The following is an 8,500-nucleotide window of genomic DNA, read 5'->3' as shown; positions in this document are numbered from 1 at the left end:
CACATAACTTGAAAGTTTTCCCTCCCTGGGAAGCTAATCCATCATGTTATCAGTTTTAAAAAGATTTTACTTGAAAACATGTTTAGTGTTTAGTAACCCTTAAAAAAACAAACAAACAAACAAACAAAAAAACAAGATATCAACCTGAGTAATATCTAATTTAAAATCTGTTTTGGGGTGCTTTGCCCTCAACTTAAAGCTGTAATTTTGGTGCTTACGGTGCAAGAGAACAAAAGCTAAAGATCAAGAGGGAGTCTATGGCCATGCTACCCTGAAGAAGCCGGATCCTGTCTGATCTCGGAAGCTAAGCAGGGTAGGGCCTGGTTAGTACTTGGAGGGGAGACCACCTAGGAAGACCAGGTGCTGTAGGCATAAAAAATAAAAAAATAAGGGATTGTAAACTGACAAGGTCCTTGCAATCTGTGAGATCAACCAAGGGTTGCCTCACCTAAAAAACAAAAAAAAATAGATCAAGAGGAACACTTGAGAACCTTCTGACAAACAGGGTATTTACTTAAAACACTTAAAACACTAAAATAAGAAAGAGCTTAAAGTGTATGTTCTTTAAACACAGGAAATGACAAGAGTAGTTAAAAACATTCAGAAAATTCTAGATTAGATTATATGCTCTAGAATCAAGTTTAAAGAAAGAAAAGCAAAAAGAAAAACTGTAAATCTATATCTATAACAGAGAGCTGCTGTTGCCTTACTCTTTTTTTAATCACTATAGAGCTACTAAAACCTTTTTGGAATTAAGATTAGATGATATAAAATGTTCAAGTCTTCTTTGTCATTGGTCTATATTTTTTTCTTCTTAATGTAGTTTTTTGTTTCTTGCTGGGTCTATAGTTTTTCATTAACCTGTCTACAATGTTCCAGTTTTAGATTCATTTCACATATTTTCATTCTTAATGATAGGAAATGATTGATCAACTCACTCATTCTCTGTTATTTTTCATGTCTATGTGCTAATATTCTGTAGAATTATTTTTTAAATTATATTTTAGCCTTATGTTACAGCCTTCACATACACATAAAAAAAGAAAGGGAGAGGCAGCTTCTAAGGTCTCTAACCTAGATTAATCGGTCATAAATCTGTAACCATTGAGTCAATGTTTACAGTTAGTCTATATAGTATACCTTAAAACAGAGCTGAGAATCAATATAAAGTTAACGGTGAATATAAATTCTTTCATAGGTCATACATCAGGTTGAGAGACTCATTATCTTTCTGTTTTGTTTTTACTATTTTTTTCCCTTTCATCTACTTCTTTATACTCTTTCTCTTCTTTCCCTTTTTCCTTCTTTACATTCTTTCTTCTCTTCCCCTTTACCCTTCCTTCCTCCCCTCACTTGCCTCATTCCTCCTTTCTTCCTTCCTTTTTGTTCTCTCCTAATTCTTCTTTCAGTTCCTTTTGTCCTTCCTTTTTTAACTTTTCTACCATTTTCCTTCCTTTCGGACTTTTTTCATTCTCTTTCTTTCTTTCTTTCTTTCTTTCTTTCTTTCTTTCTTTCTTTCTTTCTTTCTTTCTTTCTTTCTTTCTTTCTTTCTTTCTTTTCTTGTAATCTCTCGATATGTTTACCATATGTTCACTGAAAATTAGGTATAATGGAAAAGATAAATGACAAAATCAAAGTCCAGCCTTCCTTTATTCCTTCATTATTTCCTAAACATGAACTTATTGAAAACTTTTTATGTGCACATATCTAGAAATCTGAGGTGCAGGGTCTTGTTTATTTTTCACAACATACCTAGGAATGGGTAGGAAGGCAGTGGCTAAGTAAGATTCATTAGCTTGCATAAACCCATACAGTAAGTGTTGGGATTAGAAAGAATGTATGTCTACTCCAGGATCCCTATTTAGTCACATTCTTTATACCTTTTTCAGTTTATAGAATTTTTTATAGATAAATCACTTGACAGTGGACACACAAGCACTTGCTTTTTTCTCTTCTCATGCAGTAGAAAAGAGTCCCCAGATTGTGTCAGGCACTTTGTATAATCCATTCCTATGATGGTGATTATGACAATGATGGTAACTTACAGTTAAATAGCCTTGTGTGTGCCTGAAGCTGTCTTTACCACTTTCCAAAGATAAATGCAGGCCGTTTATAATGACAGCTTAGATATTTATCTTAATGAGTATTGGTGTGCTTAGTATAATCTGCATATGGTCACTAGTCACAGGTCCATGTTAAGATAGAGAGATAAATGTCTTTGAGCTGTTATGTCCTTTGCATGTTTTATTCTAATTTTTATGTCCAGGTGTTGGAAAAGAAAAAAAAAAAAGATATTTTCAACCTAACTCAATTCTGGTTGAATATTTATTTAATGCACATTTTGAGAAGAAGAGGCAGCATATATGAATTAGTAGATTATTATTTTTTTAATATAACAGAATAGTACTAGGAAGGAAGGAAGAGTGGGAATCAAATATTGGTGGCTATGATTTGCTCCCTTGACTATAAAGGGACAAATTGGAAAGGCTATCATCTGTAAATGATTGCTTAAAAATTTAGGAATAATTTATTTATTTAATGCTGATATTGCTGGTTTATAGCAAGTAGCAGAATAATAGTCTGTGGATGCTTAGTCATTTGAGATATTTTATCTCTGTGGACTTTTTTTTTTATTCACTGAATCTTTTAAAATACAGTCGGGAAAATATGATTGCTAGTTGAGAATTTGTAGTTGTTGTTAGCTCTTCATATATACATAGAAAAATACTTGTAAACTTCAAATAGAAACAACATTGAGCATTTTATTATAACAATGGTCCAGGGAAAGGGGAAGACATGTCTCTCATGAAAAGTCATTTATTTTAAGTTACTCCAACTTAGTTTAAAATAACCTAATCTAGAGTGGCTTGTTAATTCATCTGTAAATAGTTACATTTTGTAAGAAGAAAAAAAAATGTGGATCTCTTTAGTTTTCTACAACATAGCAGATTTAATTATATCTTTCCCAGCAGGAAAAAGTACGTAGTACTTCTGCTTCTTGGTTGGTAGCCCTGGGGTTAAATATTCAATGCGATCATTATTACATCTGAATCATTATTTATCTGGAAGTATTTTTTTAAACTCAAACCAGTCTGATACTATTTGGGAATATTTAGCTTTAACTATCTGGACTCATCATAAGCAGCATATTTTACTTTACTGGTTCTCCATATTCATGAATAATGTATAACTAGTCAGACTTCTCAGATCATCTTATTCTGAATCCTCAACCTGATTGTTAAATTCCAAATGTATTTAATACTGCCAAATCCACATGTGTTCTTTGGAAGCCATATAGGCCTTTTATGAGCAGATAATTAGTCCTTATTTTGACTGGACAACATTTTTAATAGTTAAATGACACATCTTAATACAGTCTACAGGATAAATGAATCCCTTAAGTCATTGCTAGCTTTTATTCAGAAAGCAAGTTCTCCTTGACAGTTACTTTAAAAGACAAGTTGTCTCAAGATATTTGTTTTCTCTTTTAAATTTCCTTGCTTTTGCACTTTAGCTCTGCATTATTTAGACTAGTTAATATGCAGAGCAGGAAGCTGTTTCTTAACTTTTTCTTCCTCTTTTTGAAGGTAATTTAATGCACATTAACTGGTATTCTGCACCTTTTATATTTTCTGATTTGTTTAAAGATTCCGTAGATTAAATTCTTTTTTAAAAAATGTTGGTTCTACTTGTAAAGTTCATGCAAATAATAGTTTAGAGATTATATTGTGTTAAAGGCACATATTATCTTTACCATTCAGTTTTACCATCTTTTCATGTCCTCATATGAAAATTTTTAAAAACACACACACAAGGATTTAAGCAGTAAAAAAAATTGATTTTAAAATGCACAAAATAGTAATTATGTAAAAAGTGTTTCTTTGGGGGAAATGAGAGATTATACCTAGTTAAGTAGATGACAGAGTACTAATTATTATTTATAGCTTTTATTATTATATACCTGCAAGTCACAATAGATTAAGTTTCAGTTAACTTTGAATAGCTTGTAATTATAAAATACAATGCTGAGAGAAAAATCATTAACTTATGTACACCTAATCTTTGAAATTAAATTACTTTGCATGTCTTTTTCTAAGCTTCTTGTAATGTTCATTTTAAACATTTATTAATTTAAATAATTTAAAAATAAACCTAACCTTAAAAGATGTCTTTTTTATCTACTATTCTGGGGCTTTATTTAAAAAATGTGTATGTATTTGGCACTATAATTTATAAACAAATACATAAATCTATAATTTTTCACATGTGAAAACTGTCATTTTACTCTTGTTAATGGGTAGATATTCTAAAATTGTAATGTTTTGACTCTTAATTTATGCCAAGAAAAGAGAACATTGAGTAAAAATATATAATTTTCAATAATTTAGAATCAACATTCTACCATTCAAATATATGTGTGGAAAAGTTACACTGTATAGTAGTTAGAGCAATTATAGTGATAACAGGAGAAAAACATACTAAGTGCTTCTACATGTAGATCATTTTGCCAAGCACTTACTATCCATTTTCTCATTTAATCCTCAGTTCTATTCAATGAGGTAGAGTTAAGTAACTTGCTCAAGGTGACATTGCTGGCAAGTGACAGGATGTGAACTCACATCAGACCTCCTCTGTTCAGATCCCAGCATGTAAATCACTCTGATTCACTGATTCCCTCCAATGAAGAGAATTGAAAGTAAAGGTTTATACCATGCATGGCTCCTTGGTTTTTGTGCTCCAAGATACAATTATGAAAAAGTATGAGGCATATAAATGTATGTACTTGAAGATACCACTCGTTTTGCCTCATTTACTTTTAACATGCATGGCTTTTCCCTATTCCTATAAATTAAATCTCAGTTTCATGGATTGCAATTATAGATTCTTAAATAAACTAAAGATTTGGATATTAATCAATTACTTGATCAGCGCAGGGAATCAAGTTGGATCAGTATAGCCCAAATATCACTTTGTGTCCATTTTCTCTTAAGAAATCAGTAGTGATTTTTCCCCAATTTAACCAACCCAATTGTGATTAATATGTCCTACATAATCTTTTTGATGTTTTGTTTGCCAGAAATAACTGTCCATACTTCTTTTTTTCTATTCTTAAAGCATTTATTTCCACTTCTCACATTTAGTTCACCAAGAAGTGGTTCAGCATCTCCTGTTCTCAGTTCAGCCCAGCACACTGTGGGTTCCAAGCACAGCTTTTCTGTCTCTGGGATGACAATGATCCAAAACCTCAAAATGGAGGTGACTTTCTGCCATGTAGAATTAAAAATAAACCTACATTGTGAAGATAATTTTTTTTTAGCTGAATATGGCTTTAAGAATAGAAGTTTGAGGCTTTTTACCAACACAGTAATTTAGTCTCCTTATTTTGACTTGGCTACGAAATGCTTCATCCCTTTCAAGAACTAACTAAGGGACAGCTGTGAGAATAAAAGGGGCGGGGGCAGTCACATCTCGATGTCATTCTGACTCTGGAACCTACACACACACACACACACACACACACACACACACACACCCCTCCAGTTTTCACTTTCCTGTCTGTTCAAGCTAAAAATGTTCTCCTTATTTCAAGCTAAGGCTGTTGAGATTCTTACTATATCTCACTTCCAAGGACACTGCTTTTTCCAGCCGTTTTCTTCTATGCTTTTCTGTTTTAATTCAGCTTAGACAAAGATGATATCTTTCAGACTTATGACATGAGTTTATAGTACATTGATGTGATATTGGCAGAAAGGTAGTATGGTGCAGAGGTTAAGAGCACAGCTCTGAAGTCAGATTGCTTAGGTTTCCAACCTCATTCTATCACTCGCTACATGCAAACTCTTCTCCGTGCCTTAGTTTCCTCATCTGTAAAAGGGGGATAATATACAACCAGTCCGACAGGGTTGCTGTGGGGACTGAATGAGTTCATATATGTAAAGTTTTAAGATAGACTTAATGTATCACTATTTCTTGAATGAACGAACGAATGAGTGAATGAATAAATGTATGAATATATTTTTGCAGGTTATGATACCACAAGAGTGAGACCTATCTTCCCTGAACCTGGAAACTTCATGCCAGCTTTATGCCATGAAATTCATTTCTTCTTATTTTCTCTCACAGTGGAATTTCCACTGAGTTTCTGTGTCCTGCCATAACAAGTCCCAATTCCACTAGTCCTTGGTTAATTGGCAAACCAGAGAAGGCTGACAAATTAACAAGGTTCCCATCAAATGATTCATTTAAGCACTCACAGAGTACAATCCAGTGGTTAATACAGTACACATACATTTTAAGTATGTCATTTAAACTCCCAAAGCATATGCTTTAGTGATGATTTTCATTGTTACAATACTTGTAATTTCATCTTTTTTTGTTTCTTAGAGGACTGATTCATTTAAATTGTACAAAACACTGGCCAGGACACAAAAGCTTACTAAAATTAATTCTTTCCAGCCGGTCTTCTTTGCCTAAGAGCTGCAGAATAGCCAGTGAAACTAATTCATTGAACACATGGGAAAATCTGTTTACACCATGAAAGCTGTTTTCCTATGTGATGCCCACTGCTGGCAAAATCAAAACTGAAAACATTGAAAAAAAAGAGAGTGAAATAAAGAGCATGCGTGGCAGATGGTGGAGATAAATACTTGATCGTCACTGTCTGCTAGTCTCACTGTACTCTTTTCTTTGAATTATCACAGTCCCATAATTTTGCCACAATTATCTATGAAATTATGCTGATTGTTAAGCTCTGATTCATGCTTTTCTTAAGTCATCTGCAGAAGAAATGACATTCTAATTGCACTCCTGAATTTTTTACACTATGAGTTTGTTAAGCACAGACACATTTTACAAAAAAAAAAAAAAAAAAGCCTAAATGTATGTAATTTGACATTGTGATAGATTAATACTTAGGCATTAGACCAACAGTACAATTAGACAGCTTAAATGTGTCCTACATCTTAATGTCTATTTGACTTTAAGAAGTCACATTAAGTCCTCTTTTTACAAAGAGTCTGTTGCCATTTTGCTTATTGAAATAAATCAAAGTCTATCAGAGGATTTAAGTGGATTATGAGAAGGCTCATCACAATTACACATAATTCTAGAAAATTGGAATCTAGGGAATTAACTGTAAATTCAGAAAGTCTCTAGGTAAGAAACTGTATTTACAGTAGACTTCCTAAAGTGGTTATTGAGGATGTGACTAACTCTTATTCTTTGAGGTATCTAAATTCCTTTTTAATAAGGATAAAATTTAGTCTCTGAAGTAGAATTTGAAATGACAGCTAAAAATACAATTTAAAATTTACATGACATTGTGTGCATGTTATCAGTATATTTTGTATTAAATATGGTATAATACGTAGCTTACTCAGAAACAGCCAAGAATATACAGATTCCCATGTGATATGATTTAAATTATAGACTTTCGATCTTTTGTCAGTGTGACACAATTAATAAATATCATGTTATATAGAAACCAAGTACACACATATAAGTGTGTGTATGTACATATATTTTAAAAAATCAACAAAAGCATCACAGAATAATGTGAACTGGTTATGACTCTCTAAATGGGTTCAACCACCAACTAGTGAATCATGATCCTGTTTGGAAAGCACTGATCTAAAATACCTAAGGTCCTACCCGCTTAAAATGTATCCATCGGTTTGCTACCAAAAGGCAAAATAAAATTTGTTGAACTGAAATTAGTTGGCACATTGCCTACAATAGTTTCTATTGAGATACTTGCATATACATACAAGAATGAGACAAGAACCTTCTGCTTTTCATATCTCCTATCATGTAGAATATATTCCCTGAATGACTCCATATTTTGAAATTTTTCATCTATGATACAAGCTGTGTATTAGCAAAAAAAATTATTTCTCAAGTTTTATTATTAAAAGATTTGTATAACTGCCAACCAGAGGTCCTGACAACACTAAAATGACTACAAAATAACTACCATCCATAAGAAAGAAACTTAACAACTTAGTTCATATGTACAGCCTTGTGACAACTAAATATAGCATTTTCCCATTAGACATTTTCTTAGCACCTACAAGGACCCACCCTCCTGCTCCAGCCTGAATATGAGAACTATATTTTGTTCTATAAAATATAACTATGGAGTCTACAGCCATGCTACCCTGAACAAGCCTGATCCCGTCTGATCTTGGAAGCTAAGCAGGGTCGGGCCTGGTTAGCACTTGGATAAGAGACCACCTAGGAAGACCAGGTACTGTAGGAGTAAAAAATAAAAAAAATAAAAAATAAGGGATTGTAAGCTGACAAGGTCCTTGCAATCTGTGAGGTCAACCAAGGGTTGCTTTGCCTAATATATATATATCTCCATGGATTATTTTGATCAACTACATTATTCAGTTAGAAATCAAACCTCAACTATAGAGATTATAGAACGGATCTTGAAAGAGGATAAGAGAGCTAGTGGTGGAGAAGTTCATTCAGATCTGCACATAACAAACAAAAACAG

The 8,500-nt window shown here is 32.9% G+C and overlaps 2 pseudogenes; both read left to right on the top strand.

Moving 5' to 3' along the window:
• The first annotated feature begins 253 nt into the window (after window positions 1-253).
• LOC112485543 lies at window positions 254-372 on the top strand (annotated as a pseudogene).
• A 7,766-nt stretch (window positions 373-8,138) lies between these two features.
• On the top strand, window positions 8,139-8,257 carry LOC112485692 (annotated as a pseudogene).
• Window positions 8,258-8,500: the final 243 nt, after the last annotated feature.

This window comes from Pteropus alecto, unplaced genomic scaffold (genome assembly GCF_000325575.1).
Source record: "Pteropus alecto unplaced genomic scaffold, ASM32557v1 scaffold5, whole genome shotgun sequence".
Taxonomy (NCBI): Eukaryota; Metazoa; Chordata; class Mammalia; order Chiroptera; family Pteropodidae; genus Pteropus; species Pteropus alecto.
Note: the sequence above shows the minus strand (reverse complement) of the source record. Positions and strands in the feature narration are given on the sequence as shown.